Source organism: Aphelocoma coerulescens, chromosome 3 (assembly GCF_041296385.1).
Source record: "Aphelocoma coerulescens isolate FSJ_1873_10779 chromosome 3, UR_Acoe_1.0, whole genome shotgun sequence".
Classification (NCBI taxonomy): domain Eukaryota; kingdom Metazoa; phylum Chordata; class Aves; order Passeriformes; family Corvidae; genus Aphelocoma; species Aphelocoma coerulescens.
In genome coordinates this window covers 85,885,660-85,904,478 of record NC_091016.1, presented here as the reverse complement: position 1 = coordinate 85,904,478, position 18,819 = coordinate 85,885,660, and the positions used below count along the sequence as shown (strand labels likewise).

General features: G+C 34.9%; 1 long non-coding RNA gene across 1 annotated transcript; it reads left to right on the top strand.

The window, feature by feature from the left end:
- Positions 1 to 403: 403 nt before the first annotated feature.
- LOC138107339 (uncharacterized) lies at positions 404 to 8,539 on the top strand. Its single transcript, XR_011149421.1, has 3 exons — positions 404 to 525; positions 4,485 to 4,571; positions 8,319 to 8,539. It is a non-coding gene; the product is annotated as an uncharacterized lncRNA (long non-coding RNA).
- The last annotated feature ends 10,280 nt before the right edge of the window (positions 8,540 to 18,819 follow it).

Sequence of the window (18,819 nt, the reverse complement as noted above, 5' to 3'; positions counted from 1 at the left end):
GACTTTCAAATAAGTTTCTAACTTCACTTCTTTCCTTAAGATTACTTAAACTTTTTCTTGTGTATTCATAACCTAAAACATCTTCAATTTCTTCATGGTCTTCCCACAGTCCTGTCTACTTTGCAAAAATTTCTACTAATCTCTAGTAAAAATAATTGTCTTGAAAAAGACAATTCCCTATCCAGCTCTGAATTGAATCTTCTCAGTTTAAAAATCTCTTTTCCATTTCATGTCCTTTTGTAGTAGCTATTGAGTTAAATTTTTTAGTCTCTGGATCTCTCATCTGCTTTGCTTTGATTTTGTTAGAGGTTAACCTGAACTGAGGAACAGCTGAGGCTCATCACAATGTGTCAGGGCTATTGTTCTTAGTTGAAAAAGAAGAAGAAAACAGAAAAGAAAACAAGCCATGGAAGTCACTGGAAGGAAGGGGATTGGTGACCAAGTGAAAGCTTATACAGAAGCATTCTCTGAGGGATTAATATACAGCACAAGAAAATCAACTATGATAATTCTAAACTTGAAAAGGTAAAGGGGATGCTAAAGAGAATGACAAAGGAATTGCAAAGGTTTGTTCTTTCCCACCTCAAAAGCTTTGTTTTAGCTTGAGAAGGAGACGGGGGAGAAGCAGATGTGCTTAATCTTAGGTGTTAGAGTTATATCCCAGGATTTATGCTCTGTCTTTTAAAATCTAGCTTATTTCAGCAATAAAACTAATAAAGGACCTCAATTCCTAAAAGTGATACTGGAGAAAACAAAAGAAAAAGAAAAAAAACCCCTACATTAAATCTTCCTTTGATTTTTTTTTTAATTTGTTTTTTCTGAGTCTTTTTGTGGATTTTTTTGGCTTTTTGGTTCTTGGGTTTTTTTAATACCATGAAATAAGCTAAAAAACTCACTAAGGGAAAACATTTATATATTTCTAGAATTTCTCTCTTAGAGCAAAAATAAATAAAAATCTCTCCTTCTTCACTTGTGCTCCCTAAGTAATATGTTTTTTTACTTTAGAACAAAATAGCATTTTCATTTGACTGTTTCAGTTAATATCATGATCTATGCCACTGCCAACTTATGCACTGGACTCAGAAATTACTGGTGACTTATTAAAAAAAGGTTTTAAAGAGTCATTGTTAAACTGAACTAATTACATACCATACCAAGTGAAATTCACCTCTATCTAAAGTAATAAAGTTTTAACAAAGTGATCAAATAGAATCCTAAGTGTTTGCTTACTGTGAGTCCATAGATTTTATATTTCTTGCCTGAAAACATTTATCATTTAAATGATAGACCTTTTGTTATACAGAAAGGACCAGAAAATCTCATTCATGACCATCAAATAAGGGTTCAGTTCCTGGGTACCTGGACAATCAAATGCTGCTTCATTAGGTTTATAATTACTAGTGACTGTCTCATTATAAAAAGCCACTGGTATTGATGTGCCACTTGAACTTACGAGCATGTGGAAGTAAACATTAGCAGTACAAGCTGCAAATCAGTGCTACTCTTTGATTGGAAAGGAATTTTAAAAAACAGTATGTTGAAGAACAAAACAAACTTTTTCTTATTCTAGGCAAAAACGTTCTGGATTTTTATTTTAGCAACCTTGTACTGGATTCACCAGGAGTTCTGATTTAGTTAGACCAGCACCCAATAATGAACTGGACTTCCTACAGAAGGACCAATTGGGAAATAGCACCCAAAACAATGGCCACATGTGGACATACCTGACAGCGCAGCACAATTCAGTCATCTGCTCAGTCAGACATAGAAACTAAACATTAATAATTAAAGTTAGAATGAGCTATTCACATCTATTAAAAAGCCGTATGAGAAATATTGGCGTTACCTAAAGGGATTCACCTCATCCAAGAGGCATCTGAAATATGTGCAACTAAATGCTTTAGAAGGTGCCTACTTCTCTCTTTCTCACAGGCTGGAATGATTAGTTCAGATTCTGATGTCTTTTTTTAATGTGCCTAAAGGTGCATGAGATTAATCCCATTCTAAGCATTTCTTTGCCTAAAATTCCCAGAGGGATCTGATTGGACATTCCTTCTTGGAGCATGCCTAATCTGTACTGACAGTTTTAAGCCAAGTGTAACTGGGGCTGACTCATGTTTTACCTAATGTCTTAATGACTAAAACAATGTAAGGTGCCTGTGACAACTCACCCATCAGCCTAAAATTTTTCCACTTTGCAGGAAGCTATCCTGACCAAAATGCTGTGGGCTGTATAGGAATGAGAAACGCATGACAAAGGCAAATATTGTGACCATTATACAACTGGTTACGTTGCTTCACTAAGCCTCTCATGTTAAAACAATTGCTTCCACAGTTTAATATAATAGTCATTTGACTAGAGGATAAAAATTAATCTAAAGTTTGGTATAACATACAAAACCAGAGAGAAAAAGGAGCAGTCAAATCTAGAGGTAGATTAATACATGGGGCATTATGTAAACAGAGGTGCTTGGGTGGAAGCAAATATATTCTTTCTTTACTGTGAGATCACTGATCCTTTTTTTGATTTTGGCCAGCTCAAAGTCATAACTCTGGAAAAAGAAAATTTAAAAACAAATGTAAAAATTGTTTGTAATGACTGCTACTCACACTCTTGAGCCTCAGGCTATAATTTGCTATTTGATTTTTATTTCATATTTGTCTGTATTTTCTTAGGAGTCCACCAAGCATGTCCCAAACAACTGTTTAAAGCAGATGTTGCTCAGTCCATTTATCACAGTAAGGGGGCAATGATCTGACTTTTAACGAATGCTGTACCCTCTGTAAACACTTTACAATTATGCTCATGAGTAAAAAGCTACCTGGAACTGCATAGACTTTTTTAGGGCAGCCTGCTGTCCTTTAAGGTAATCTTACTTCAAGGTGCTAATTAAAAAAGCTAACAGAATTTGATAGAAAATGTAGTCTGATGCCTATCTTTTGGTAAAAAACCTGTTTTCAAAACTAGGAAAAAGCAAGGATTACTAAAGCAGACATTTTATAAGATGGATCATTTTGAAGCTCAGATTTTGAAGCTTCCATTCTTTCAAATTTTTTATGTTCAAAGACATGATGACATGCTTATAAGATATGCACATGATAGTAGAACCATACAGGTTTTAGAGTTTCAGATGCCAAAGATCCACCAAGTTTTTATTTATTTTATTTTTATTCACTTCAAGAAAAAAATAACTCGTATATATTAACTGAAAACAACCATTCTCATGTGGATTATCAGATTGTTGATTCATTAGGAGGAGATCCTAGTAGAATCTGGTATATTTCTGGAAGACATGAAGTATAACCTGACTGAATTCAGGTTCAGTGATGGATAGTTGAATGAAGCAGAAATGATCTGTAAAAAACAGGATATAAAATTAGATGATATATTCGTCTTTTGTGGTATTAAGCCTTTCCTCTACAGGGGTGATGTGGCAGCAGCTTTGTCATTTCTTCCATTTTGAATTATTATTATTTCCAAGGCTCTTGTCGTAGCTCATACCTATGAAACAAGAATGTCTTGATGATCAAGGTAATGGATTTAACAGGTGACAATGACATTGACTTATTTCAGGATCAGTCTGAGACTGTAAGTGTGTGGAAGTGTTTGTAAAAGAGAAATTGATATATTTGCTTGTTTTAAAAACTCTTGAAGCTTTTTTAGAACTGGGAATTAGCAAAAGGAAGCAGGTAGAAAAGGAGTAACACTGGATTATTAACCTTTCTAATAAGCACAAAAAAATTGAAGACACTGCAAAACTTCTTTTCAAAACAAGTACCAACCATTGAGAGTATCTAGTTTTATTTGAATGACAGCATCCTTCTGCAAAATATTTCAAACCAAAAAGGATTTTAAAGTACTAAATAGCACCTAAAGGAAAACAGGAAAATTTTTTTAAATCCATCATACTGAAACTTTTTTCTGCATGAAAAACTTCTGTAATCTGTCACAAAAGTGAAAAAATAAAAAGAAGAAAAAAAATCCTCCCACTAACTTGTAGATGTTCTGATATACTGCCATATCTTAGGGGAGAAGTATATTTTTTTCATTTTAAAATATTTTAACTTCTTTTATTTCTAGGAGAAATACAGCAGAAACTTATTAGCAATTAAATGTATTTGTTGCTATTTACCAATTCTTCCTCAGACTATTCTACTGAATACTTGTTCTGCCAAATGTGCAGCTTGTGATGTTTTCTGTGTGTGCATAGAAAGACAAAAGACTGAGGTAGACCAGCTGTAACCAAGGGAGTCCAAAATCTTTTAGGTTTCCCTACAAGGCATTATTCATATAGATGCATACAGTTTTATGCTTAATTAAGCAAATACTTTAGAAAAAAGAATTGGATTAGAATCTCCTTGACTAAGGGTTCTCCTGGATAAAGGAAGGAAAATAAACAAAGATGTGGAAACAGAGATGTGGAAACAAGGAAAGACAGAAATAAATTAAGAGGATGCAGTTTAAGAGCTTTTCTTCTTTTCAGGAGTGATATTTATGAAGAAAGCAAAATTAGGAAATCTGGAGGTTCATTGGAAGTCTGCTTCACGAAATAAGGAAAAACTGCAAAATGGTGAGGTCACTGGGAATCTAAAGAACTACTTTTGACTTTTTTAGGAGGAATTTATTTCATTATTTCACAAAACAGCAGTATGATGTATCTGACTTTCGTCTTGGAAACTGCATATGGCTTTTTGTTTAGCCAGTTCCTTGGCTCTTTCAAACTAATCTCTAGCTTCCCAGGGAGCACTTGCTCAGTTTCCAACCTTGGCCATGGTGTTCATGGCCAAGCAGGACAGCAGAGATGAAACACTGTCTTCATTGAAGCTCTTGCCTTGTGATTTGCTAAAGTATCTCTGCAATTAGGCCATCAGCCTCAAGGTTGGAATGAGCAAAGTAGAGACACCGGGCATTTGAGGAACATTTGAGCATATGACAGAAGTTTTCCCTAATCTTGGAAATGTATTTCAGGTTCACCTTGTTGAAGGAATTGACTTATCACAGGTTTCTCTTTGCCTCATTCTGGGAAGAAAGTACCTGCTACATCAAGTAAAAAAAGGAATGATGGAAGGGATAGCAAACAATTGCCATCTGACATGTATCAAAAATAAAAACTGTGGATTTTAGTACTTATAAATTGATGTACACATAAATGTAGAATTTAAAATGTTCTGATATATCCATCAGGTCCCAAGGACTGCTTTGATTTTCTCTATTCACATTTGCTAATTATCAGGTGAGAGCAGTATATTTCTCAAAATAAGGAAGGCCTATTGAATTTGACTATAACCTTAAAGAAACACCCCCACAGATGCCCTTTATAATGTCAGTTTTAAAATAAAAGAATATGTTCCTTTGAACTGGAACCAGCTGGATTCACAAAATTGTGTATAATTTAAATGATAAAGCCATTTTACTAGCTCTTACTTTTAGAGATGTAATTTGAATACCCAGGAAATCAATATCTGCTTTGTTACATGATTACAACCAAATAATTGAAATATCAGAAGGGCAGTGAGCCATAGAGCCTTTGTACTGAACAAATAAGACATTATAATGACGATGCTTTGAGTACAAGTGCAGTTCTCAATTGAATTGTGTGCAACTTTGGAAAGTATTTTTTTAGCACTCTACAAAGATTATAGGTGTGTAAAACTGAACACCTGAAAACAGCAGTGACACTTTTGTGTCATCAGTTGTTAAACAGAACTTCCCATTAGTTACCATAGTACTGCTGCAGACAAGCCACAGAAACTGCGCTCAGGGAGGAATATTATGCAAAATCAAGCCAAAGTGACAAGACTAATTTTGGACAAGTCTGGAAGCTGGAAACAAGCTGCTACTTTTTGCAAGCTAGGAACAATGCTTTACAAACCCTGGTTCCTCTGAAAAAAAAGAATAAAAAGACAGGATCTGTATAAGGGAAATACTTAATTCATGTTTTCACTTGTGAAGAAAAAAGGATTCTCCCTTATGATATAAAATCAGGAGAATCTGTAGGTGAAGCACAAGTCAAGGTTAATATAAATTATGTATCTGCTACTTAGTTGCACGGCAGAGCAAAGGAAAAAAACAGGCTTTCTCATCAAAGAATGACTGCAATATTATTTCAAAGATATTCACTCTGATTGTAGGATAATAGTTTTAAAACTGGAGTGAGCATGAAGGTTGAGCAGCTTACTTAATGAAGCACTAGCCTTTCATCCCTGGCAGTATAATTTAAATCCATCTTTCAGTCCTAAGTAAAATGAGTGGCCTCATCTTTGTCCCTCATGGACAGTAATACACATTATATAGCCAGTGCATGTAATTTGACACAATTTAGTACAACCAGCAGCCATTTTGTCAGTAGAACACCATGCTTCAGCTGTCACAAAGGCTGAAATAACTATTTTTAAATTTTTTTCCAATACAGCAACTTTGAAGTGTACTTACGTTTTTACTGAAGAGTCTGTAATAATCCCCACTTTTTCCCACTGCAACCTGCATTCCAGGTGTGATTCCTTCTGTATCAATTCCACTAAAATCCAGATTTTAACAATCAAGTTTGTGTTATATCTATTCTTTCCTTTATTTTTTAAGTATCCAGAGGATTTCACTTTTAGATCTAAAACTCCTGACATCTTATGTACAACATCAGTATCTGCTTCTGAGAATTTAAACAAGGTGAAGGTAGCATTAAGTGAAATTTTGCAGGTAGACATGTAGCTGGTTTTCAGTTACCTAATCTGGAAAACAGCTTGCTTCTATTATTAATTTCAATAATACAAGACATCTTTGTGTATTCATAATTTACAGGGATGAATGTGAGATTACATGAAGATGTCAACCTAAAATTATTTTTTCAATATATACAACAAATAGTTGTGTCACATTTTGTGTGTGTCTTTCCAAATAAAGTGACCCAACAAACACTGATGTTTAGAGACTCCATAGGCAAATCTATGAGATTTGGAAGATTTTCACTGTGAAATCATCTAGTGACCTAGTGAGTGATAGCGACTACAGACAAAGTGCCTATTGTCAGAATATAGGTGAACTGCTTTTGACATTTTGCTCAATATTTCACTTGCCATGTAAATCACTTAGGAGATTTTTCTTAAAGAAACACTAATTAATTCTTATTTTGTGTGGTGAACATAGATCTTCAGTTCATGTCAAGTGGTTTTTACTGTTTGTGCATAAGGGTAAAGTCAGAATATCAGTCACTTTCAGCCTCATTAACTTGGATTAAGATAGGTAATATATGTAATTCTCCTTTGAGAGCCTCAAGAGGAAATGGCTTCAAGTTGCACTAGGGGGGGAGGTTTAGGGTAGATATGAAGAAGAACTTCTTCACCAGAAGAGATATCAACCATTGAAACAGGTTTCCTGGAGAAGTGGTTGGGTACCCGTCTCTGGAAGTACTTAAGTCATGTAGATGTGGCACTTAGGGACGTGGTTTAGTGGCAGACTTGGCAGTGCTGGGTTAGTGGTTGGACTTGATGATCTTGTGGCCTTTTCTATGCTAAAAATACTATAATTCTTAATTTCGTCACGTGTGCATATGTGAAGATGAATTCTTACTCTATTACTCCCATAATTTTTCTATGTAGTGATTGTATCAGTGGTTCCTTCCCCGTAGTGTGCAGTCTGTACCTTTTTTTTTTTTTCTGAGTTCTATCAGAAGCTTTTGTTGCCTTCTGCACAGTGAAAGGTAAGGTTGTGAAGCCAAGAACAGCAGCCTCAGTCAATTAAATCCTACCTCAGCAAAAGCAGCTGCAAAAGCAGCTACACAAGCAGAGAGTTTGACTCTGATTAGTATCAAAATTATTTTAAACACGTTTGTAAGAAAAATAATTTATAGTAAAGCATTCATAGGTTAGCCAAATCTGACTAACTTAAGAAGCATTGTACTGGTATATTCACAAGGATATTCAATTAAAAAAAAAAAAAAAATTATTTGGGACGTTATCTCCAGTCTGATCCTGGCACACAATAAAGGCCCATCTAAACCCTGAAAGGACTTATCTTTTTTGATTTGAAGGTACAAGATAAATGCATTTTAAAAGACTCATGATAGATAATGTATTTAGTATTTTAAAAATATATATAGCTAGTGCTTTTATTTAATGCTCATACACTGTAAAGTACACTTATGTGATCTATAATTAAACAACCCCACCAGCAAAAGTCATTTTATCACAAAAGGAAAAAAAATCTCCTCCTCTCTTAAGATTACAAAATATCCATGTCTGTTTACTTTTAAACTGTACCTCTTGTGTTAGCCAATAAGGTTTTAGGCCTTCTTTTGTCTAACTTCAATCCAATTTACTTGCAGCTATTTTCATGCAGACGACTGATTCAGAAAGAAGGGGGAAGCTGAAACGTTATCGATTCTTAACAACATGATACTCCATTGTTGTAATGCATCAAGATACATTTTGTTTAAATAATAATGACTTTAAAAGTGTGTTTTGTGTGAGAGTGATGGTTTCCTGCACTCTGTCCAGTTCTGGTAATACAGAAGTAAGGTTTAAAATTACCTGGAATTTGATCACTTCACTGTGTGTGTGCATTCAGAATAATATTTTCATTCATTTCTATCCACAAGAAGCTTTCTTCTGCAAAAATAGTACAAAACCCTGTTACTCAATAGTACTTTATAACAGAAAAATGTGTTTTCTTGGGGCAAGTTGGAGGGACCTAAGGATAAAACAGAGAACCCAAGAACTGGATTATGACTTGACATGGTACTTAAATTCACTCTTCTAATAAGCCTAAAATACCACATCAAGGAGAATTTCAAAGACTGCCTTTTTACAAAGTCTGTACAGAAGTCTCTTTTTCTCAGTCTCAAAAGATTTCAAGGGCAAAAAGGCCAAGACATGAACACTGTCTTGTCTGCAGAATTCACATCAAACATAGCATTTAGGAACAGCTTTCTATTCCATGTTTTATGAAAGAGATTTAAACAGCCAGTGGTTTAGATTCCATTTAATTATTAAAGAAGGCATTCAATCTTGAGTATTTTTTATGAAATCCTTTTGACAGAAGGAGAGCCCACTGAAATTCACTGATTATCAGTTTAATATTTGTGTACTGTGAAAAATGACTTTGCTTTGTTGATTATTACTATGCAATCGTTATTTTTCAAAATGACACTTTGCTTAGTTAGCCTTAAGGAGGAGGCTGCAAGGTTCACACCAGTTGTTACCTACAGGCCCAGAGTGCACTGATCTGTAAAGATATTACCAAAGAAAAATCTATATGATTCTATTAAATTAAAACTGATATCTACCTCATCATCATCATGAAAAGAAAACAGAAAAGGCCACGGAAGCAAATATCTCATTATCAAGTGTGACAAAGATTTAATTGCGGTAATTTTTCAAGAATATTTGCTTACTGGGCTGTGGCTTTTATATGTCTCTGATTCTTCAAATATTTAAAGTCTGTGTTGCCTCTACAATAAATGAGCAATAAGTTCAGCAATGTCATCACACAACTTTTTTCCCTGTTTTCCCTCACATGAAGGGGGAATGCCCAGATTCACTGGAGCAGAAGTCGTTCTTTGTTCCGCTCAAGTAAAAGCTGTTGCAGGAACAGAGTTCAGAGCTGTAATCCAACCACATTTCAATGCTAAATTTCATTGAAAACAGGAAGCAGGTCTTGGAATTCTGAAACTATTTCTTTTTAGATGCAGTTCTTGTGTTTCTTGAATTAAAATAAATAAATAAATATTTTGGGTACCCATGAAGTTGTAATACTGATTTAGTAAAGAAGTATGATAAAATCTTTGTTGATTAAGTCCTCTAAGTCCTCCTCCACTAAGATGTGATGAAAAGTGGAGATGTAGTCCAGCAAATACACATGTACACATAGTGTCAAGATGGCCTGAGTTCCTCAGTTACATTTGTTAAAATAATCATTAAATTAGTGGGATCAAGAGTTAATTACTGCTTGTTGATATAAGAATGCTAATTTTATCAGTTAGTTTGCATTATAAATATTGCATACTTTTATAAACATAGAGATTTATAATTATAAATTTTATGTATAATAGCTGCAAGTTTATAGTTACAATTTTTGTTTTTGTTGCCTATGCCCGTTTCTCTACTCCCTTCCCTTCCCTTCCCTTCCCTTCCCTTCCCTTCCCTTCCCTTCCCTTCCCTTCCCTTCCCTTCCCTTCCCTTCCCTTCCCTTCCCTTCCCTTCCCTTCCCTTCCCTTCCCTTCCCTTCCCTTCCCTTCCCTTCCCTTCCCTTCCCTTCCCTTCCCTTCCCTTCATTTTTTGATAAAATATCAATACCAGTGTTTCATTTACTAGTATTAGATTTACAACCCTTTTTCTACAGGGAAAGGAAAAGCAGTTTTCGATGATTCCCTAAATTTGCTGTGTATTGCATGTACATTTATTGTAATTCTAATGTATACTTATTTTCTTGGTAATTTTCATCAAATAATGTCCCCAGACATAAGGCAAGCTGAGCCTTTATGGCAAATCTCGGATCTGTGTGCTTTGCTTTGTTTTGTTCTGTTCAGTCACTTAATGACAGAGCATACCTTCAATTGTCTGTGAAGTGCAGGGTATTTCCAGAAGGCACAGATGATTTTGCTTTCCCTATGCATAGCAGTTAAAATAGATTGCCAGCTAAGCTGGTGTGTCTTCAGGTGCTACTTCCATGACCATAAAGAGAGTTAAAAATGTCACAAGAAAAAGTACTAAGCAAATGCATTATTTAATGTGGATCCTCAATATGAGACTCTCGAGCGAAAAGGTTACACACGCAGAAGGCCATTCTAAAGCCCCCAGGTGGACCGGCCAGAGGAATCCTTCTTGAATGGTCCCTTGAATGGGGAGCTCTGGGGATTAAGTCCTCTTTTTCACTTGGATAAGGTCTGGCAAAGGAGCTGACTCCAGTGGAGAATGTCAAACCTGTTGGAGGTTACTTTGTGTTGCAAAGCAGCTGCATAAAAAGAAAGTTAATTCTCAGCTCCCCAGAAGTCATCTATACTTAGTTTCAGGAACATAAGCTTCATGTGGCCAAAGGCTAATGATAAAGTAAAGACATTTCCCAGACGAAAAGTAAAGGGCACAAACTATCTGCCAATAAAAATGAAAAAGAGTGAAAAAAGCTGAGAAACTTAGAGAGGTTTTAGTATTTCTATGAAGTCTGTATAGTTTTCTTTTAGGAACTTGCATCCAAAGAATTAAGTATTGTTTTGTCTGCATTGCTAGATGTAAGAGAAATACAATTTTTTTTTAAGCAAGTGAAAATGTTTGTCTTTTTAGGCTTTTTCAGTGTAATAATCTGCAAGAATCTGTTACAAATGAGAAAATGATCAATAGTAACAGCAATGTCGAGTCTCATAGTTGTGTCTTAAAATGAAAATCAGTCTCCATATAGAAGAAAGAGCTGTCAAGACAATTCTCCTCTCTGGCTGTGGAATAAGTACATAAATAAGATAAAAGCATTGTAAAAAAATAAATTCAGTCCAACAACCATGCAATTTATTCTTAAAGTACCATAGTGAATGCAGAATTTTACTACCCTAAGCTGCCATATAAATGACTTTAAATCATATGGCTATCTTCAAGATTAGTAGAAAATACTTCTTCATAGCCAGTTAAAATATATATTCGTGCATGTGTGTGTATATAAGTACGCATATTATTTCTAAAGTGATAAACAGCTCAAACTCATAGTATGAGTTAATTATGTTGATTCTCATAAGCCCAAGGAAGGCAAGTGAATAAACGATGAAATGTGAGGAATAGGGAAGGTAACAGGCATGATGGAAAAGAAGGAGGCAAGAGATGTGATTCTTTAATTTAGGAGAGTCTTCTATACATAACATTCTCATAAGCTGATGCAGACTAAATTAAATTACTGTAAAGTAGGTTATGATACTGGATACTATTTCTTTATATCACTATATATCACTGAAATGGTATAGGAAGAAAATGACACTGTTTCATAATCTGCAAGTCTGGACAATGTATTTTCTGTGGTTACATAAAAAAGAGTTGTGGTTCACATGCCATGTGTATGTTTTTTATCAGGTTCCTAAGATGCAAGTCTGAACCACATGTGAACAAATAGTGACAAGCTTCCTTTATAATTATGGAGAAAAATAGATGTTTGCGAAGGCAGGTAATTATTTAAATTATTCTGATCAGTTTAGCACTTATAAGGCCTCAGAAGGATTATTATGCTAAGATCTACACGCCAAAGTTGAAGTTGTAGGAACGATGAAACAAAACTGAAGAGGAAAAATAATGATGAGGGGTTTAGGAAGAACAACCTGTGAAGAAAGGCTAAAATCACCACTTCATTTAGTTTAGAAGAGACCAAGAGAAGACACTAAAATAATATTCAAACGTGGATGATTATTAGAAGGACAATTCATGACCTCCACTTTACCTGAGGACAGAAAAAATCATAATTGACTTAATTTGCAGAAAGAAAGACTTACATTAGTTACTAGGAAAAAATATTTCTTAAACTGTAGGGATAGCTAAGTGCTGCAACAAGCAGCCCAGGGATATGGTGGAACTTCTGTTATTAGAACTTTTTAATGAACATATTTTAAAAAAATCTGTCTTCTACTACCTATTTTGTGAATAGGAAGGATTTCTGCATTCTTAAAAATGAGATTACTTTCTTTCTTGAAAAACTATACTTACATGAATGGCTTGAGTTATTTTATTTATGAAAATTTTTCTCAAGGGAAATGAAATATTGTAAAAAAGACAATAATATTAAAATCAGAAAGTAGATCATGAGACCACTGAGACAAAGCTTCTAACAGGGATTTGGAGAGCACATTCTGGAGTTTGGATAATTCAATTGTTCTTTAAAAGATTCTTGGCCACTACTGTAAGATCATTTTTAAAGAATAAAATGACAACTCTTTATTTGGAGTTGAACAATTTTTATTATGCCAAAGATGAACTTCAGTGCCATTTTTTGTAGCTTTTCAAGTGAGCATTTAAGATTTTTCTTTCTTACTAATATGACATGTAAATTTTTCTTGTTGTGTTTTGTTTGCGTAATTGAGAAACTCGAGCTTTTGTTAAATTTATTAATTTTTTATTAATACTGAGTCAGAAATGCTAGTCAATCTCCAAAAATTTCCAAGGGGAGCTACTGATATAAGTGAATTTGAAAAGCACAGCTCACATGCATAATTTACTGGAGAGGAAAAAATAAAAACTGTTCTGTTTTGTATCAATTAAGCTTATCAGTCCAGATGTGGTATGCAAGATAAACATACCTTTGTGCTATCTTGGCACAAAGCAATAATTCATTGATTGTGTTAATTATTGGTATGCTGTGCAACATCTCTCTTGGTCAGATAACCAGCTATGCTATTCAAAATCTCCCCAAGTATTCCAGGTCAGGTAATTGTTTGAAACTACTCTGGTGATAATGTTTCATAGTTGTATAAGAGATGAAAGCTTTGTGGGCTAAATTTGAAAGCTCATATCAGCCTTCTAAGGAAGGTAATTCAGTTGCAGTGCCTCACAGAGCTTGAGCTCAGTCTTGACTTCCTGATGATGCAAACTGAGCAAGGGCAGAACAGAGAGATTACTTTGGAAAGAGAGAGCACCTGGTTTAGTAGGGCAGCTTTATGTGCCCCAAACATACAGCCTGTGAGAGAATAAGGGAAAAAGAAAGAAAATGTCCCAGCCCCACCTTGTCTTTCCTGTATTCTGTGAAACAGAATGAGCAGAACGGATTTTCCCATTATTTGCCTTGTACTCTGGACAGTACAGCATTGTAGACACATTTAGGTGAATTCCGTAAAAAACACCAGTAGTTTTCACAAAGAAATTCACCATTTTCAACCTTTTTTGTTGCTGTTAAAAATGTTACACTGTTTGAAAAGGATTTTTCATACAATGTCTTCTCTTCATTATTTTGTTTTTCTTTCCCTTCATTCTTTATTGCCTCCTTTCTTTACTGTGTGGTTACTGGGTGTCTTGCTTTGTTTTTTTCATATCCCGCTGCCTGTTTGACGTGAACTGTGTCAGTGATCAGGTACTGGAATACAATATACATTCAGCTTGCTCATATGGAAATTGCTAATTTCAGCACAACAGCATTAATGGAAAATGTGTAAATCTGCTGTGTATACAGCTAATACTCTTATGTATAACCCATTCTGCCCGAGAATCTCAAATTCTTTCAGGGCAGAAACCTACAAAAACAATAGCTTGTACACAGAGCAGAAAGAAAAAGGGACTGAAAAAGGAACAAAGAAGCAAGATGAAAAAATAATTGAAAAACAAGATGTTTTAAGGGCCAGATTTAACAAGTCTGGTTAGATCTGGAGTTCTCTTTTTTTGTTTGTTTTTTCCTCTCTTAATGAATGCTGTCCATTGAACACTGTTTATCTTGGTTGGAGAAAATCTTAGCTAGTTTTCTACAAAGAAATCTGTTTCAAGGAGCTTGGAAGTTCTGGTTTTCTCTAAACACCTGCTGGCTTAGTACAAATCTTGCCTTATACCCTCACTTATAACCTACAACTACGTTTCTACTGTGTAAATGCTGATTACACATCAAGATTCCTATTCTGATACATATTTTTTTTCAGGAACATATTTTGCTCAATCACACTGTAAAATAAGTTGTACAGAAAAGGTCTCCTTAAACAAAGTAAATTTGTTGTTCTTGAAATTAACCAGTAAACTTAAAAACAGCTAGAGTTATATTTCAATTTTGAAAAGTATCATTGAAGAAACTAAACACATCTTTTCCCATCAACCTGAAATGCTATAAACCGGGAAAAAATTAAAAAGTACTTAATGAAATAAATGTCAAACTTTTTTTTCCAAGCTGAAGGGAGACATCACTGTTGCTATTTTAAAAAGAAGACTCAAAAAATTGTCTATGCAATCTCAAAACCTAAACAGGACACTGGGTAAAAACCTGTTATTTATAAATTTTCAAAATTCTAATTGGAGTAGTATTTATTTGTCCCAAAAGTATCTCTGTGAACAGTAGAGGCACTAACAGTCCCACTGAAGTGACTTAGAGAAAGCTGAGGCTCAGTGCAGTTGACAATAAACCAGTATTTTTATGTTGTCAACTTCAAAGGATTCAAAATTAATACAAGGTAAAAAATACGTTCCTCTTAATTTTCAAATAATTCAAATTTGTGCATTTGAATTAAATATAAATTATTGAATTAAAAAAACCCCAAGGTTTTTAAATTAAAAAAACAGGTTTTATTACTTCCTAACTGTTTTTTTTTTCCTTTTTCCTTCCCCCCCCCCCCCCCTCAATGAGATCCTGCTCTTGATCCAGAAAGGTTTTATGAGAGTAAGTTTGGGTTTCCAGACTTCTGTGTGCTATGGAGTACCAAAAACCAATGTTGGGCTATATTATCATCTCAGAAAGTTATTATATAAGAGTCTCTTCATACAGCAGCTTCTCACTTGCAGTTCCCTTTGACATCTGAAAAAGAAATATAGTTCCCATATCTCACTGGAACAAAATGAGAATTCAGTGCATCACACCTGATAACTAAGGCAAGTCAAGCCCATGTACACTTCTTCAACAGAACAGATTGAAGAAGAAAGCAAAACCTAATTAGAAGTTTCTACATCAGTTTTCTACAGATGGTCATTTATTATTAAAAAGAAAAAAGAAAATTATTGGTGTTAGAGTGTAAATAAGTTTAGCTTGGTGTCTCATATTCAGAAGTGTCATTAACAAAATTAATGTCGAGCAGGGGTGTTTTCCAAATGTTCAGATTAAATCTGAAGTTTTAATGAAGGCTTATCAGTTTGAAAGTGCTATGCTTGTGTGGTCTTGTAATGGTAATTATATTTCTCTTCCAAGTCAGACAATGGAAAAGAAAGAGAAAACAAAATAGTATCTAGGGTAAAAGACTTCAGATCTCCACACAAAGGAATCATACCTTACATTAGAACTGTCTATACCATTCACAAAATACTGATGCTGCTAATCTGCCCTAAATATTCAGCCTGCATTTAAAAGCTTTTCTCAGAGATCTAAGAAATATCAAACAGGAAACAAATCCTGTTAGAGAGTGGGGAGGAAAAGATGTGCTGGAAAAGCTGCTTATCTCACCAAATTTATCACTCAAGGGGAAAAAGCTGCACCTCAGCTTTTGACAAAGAACATATGCATGCATGTCACGCCAAAGTGCATGCACACACCATCCCCTCAGTTCCTCTGTGCCCTGGTCTCACTGGAAGAAACACTAGCACATGAGAAAATCCAAGCAGATGAACACAGATGGAATCACAATTACATCTAACAGATCCCTTAGCTCAGATTACTGATCCAATAAATATATCTACTTTTTTTTCTTTCAACAAACCTTTATTATTCATTTTATTTTCCTTGACTCTTTTTCCTTTTGTCAGTTCCCAGGATCAGTGAAATCCAGAACTGATATCTAAAGCTATTGCCTGGAAGGCTGAAAAAGAAATTTTCTATTAAATGTTAAACTATGCAAGAGCACAATAAAATTAGTGCAATGGAGAAGGAACTGGTGGCTGTGTGTCAAAGGCATTTTATTAGGATTCTACATACATGACAATGACAAGACTGCCTTTAGACAACAGGGCTGCAAGTAGAACTATAGCAGGCTGGAGGTGATTGAGTAGTTTTGGCTGAATAGTCGGTCAAAGCTCACTAGATACATCACTTCCTCTCGTGAGTAGAGGACTTGGGGGACCAAGAACTTCCATCTGTCTGGAATGGAGTGGTAGAAGAAACGGGTGGACAGCAAAGAACATAGATGCAAGGAGAAATTAAGTCAAAAGACAAAAATTAATATGAGAGAGAGAAGTCAAAGAAGAATACCCAGAAGAAATGCTAACAGTAGTTCGTAGATAAAGAACATGCTCTGGACTAACTCTGACAACAGGTTTCAGTGCAGAAAATTGCAGTACCAGAATCAACTACTGGTGCAGGAAATTCTGGTAGAAGGAGCATAAAAGGGAAAAAGGTCAGAAACATAAGTTGGCCAAAGAGAAATGATAGCAAGGAAAGGAAACTTCTAGTCTTTTTGCTCTTCTATAAGGAATAAACTTAGAAAAAACAGACTAGAGGGCCTTCAATGAAAAATGCAAAACATTATGGAGTTAGCTCTGTAACAGGAGGAGTTTCTTCTGTGAAGGCAAGCAAAAAGATAGGGTGGGAGCTATTCCTGACTGAATATTGGCAATGTATCCCAAGAGCAACAAGGCTGTGGAAGATAGAATATGAGTATGAGGAAAGTAACATTGATAAAAATATAAGGCAAGTAGTAGTGAAAGCTTGCAGTATACTGCAAATTCTTGTTCCCATGTAAGCCCATGAAACAAAATTTGCTCTTGTAATCAGACATGAACAGCAGGAACAACCCACAAAGTTAATGATGGACTCAATTTCATTTAGTCTATAATTAGAAACAATAATTATGATAAGCATGCCTGGACTTCACCTTTTTCTCCCACCTTGTCCATTTATGCAAACACTGATGTGTATGTAAATAGCTGGGTGCCATGGAGACCTGCTTGCTGCCTTAGTTCAATCCACTCCTGCCTGGCATTTTATCAAACTCTTAAGTTTATAATAGAAAGACATTTGGCTGAATCTCAGAGAGGAAAAAATTACTCTGACATGCACACTTCTCATCTTAAAATATGTAATCTACCATACACTAAAAAAATACTATTTTTACAAACTAAACTGATTATTTAAGTATGCAACTCACTTGAAAATTCCTTATATGGAGCAAAACTATTATAATAAAATGTTCTGCTGTAACTCTCTATTTTCATAAACTCTTCGGGTAGTCCAGCAATCAAAAAAGAACAAATTTATGAAAATCAAGCTCCCTTCACAACAATAGGGAAACAGAAAAGAAATAAAATTGAAAGATTCATTAAATAGAATGTTTGAAATAGTTGAAGCCAACTCTATTCACAGAAGATGATAACCTGTTCATTAAAATCTCCTTAATTTCTTATTATTTTATCAAATTACAAAATATGATGTTGAAAAGGCAGTTTGGTGTTTCTGATATTTGAATTACAGTGTTTTACATTTTACCTTATAGAATCAATTAGAAAGCAAAAATGTTTCAAAAGTGACAGAAAGTAAAAGATGAGAAAAAGATAAAAATCTCCTCGCAAAGTCTGTGAACTTGGCATATAGTCATGTTCCCCAAAATTGAATTGAAGGTAAAATGTTTCCATGCTTCATGTATTCTCTTCCTAAACCTTGTGTCCTGGTTCTGGCCAGGATAGGGGTAATTTTTTGCAGTAGCCAGGAGGGGAATGGATAGGACCCAGAGGTTAATCTATACCACATCCCATTATTTTCCATGAATGGGGAAGGGCTCATTTCTGAGTTGGAATTACATGGCTGCGGTCAGGCTCCACAGTGAGCATTTTGCATGTGAAGCCCTTGCTTTTGGGAAATGCTCCCAACATATCTGACATAGAGGTCCTAGAATCGTTTTTGGATTAGCTAGCAAGCCTGGCTCTGAAACACACAAAACATTCTACAATCAATTAACTCTTGAGGGATTTTTATGAGAATGGTGTTATTTGGAGATTCAGTGAATGGTAATAGATGTCAGAAAGCAAATGGTTGACTTAGTTTGGAAAATATGTATTTCTCAGAATGAACATACTACAGTGCACAAGACACCTGGTAGTCACAGATTCATCTGTGTTTTTTAATGTGAGTTTTGTTACCATTTATTGCCCAGTAGATGCACACGTTTTGACTGTGCAGTGGCTGTAATTATTCACTCATTACCATTTTGGAAAAGATTTGAACATCCCTTCAGGGAAAACAATAGAATCAGA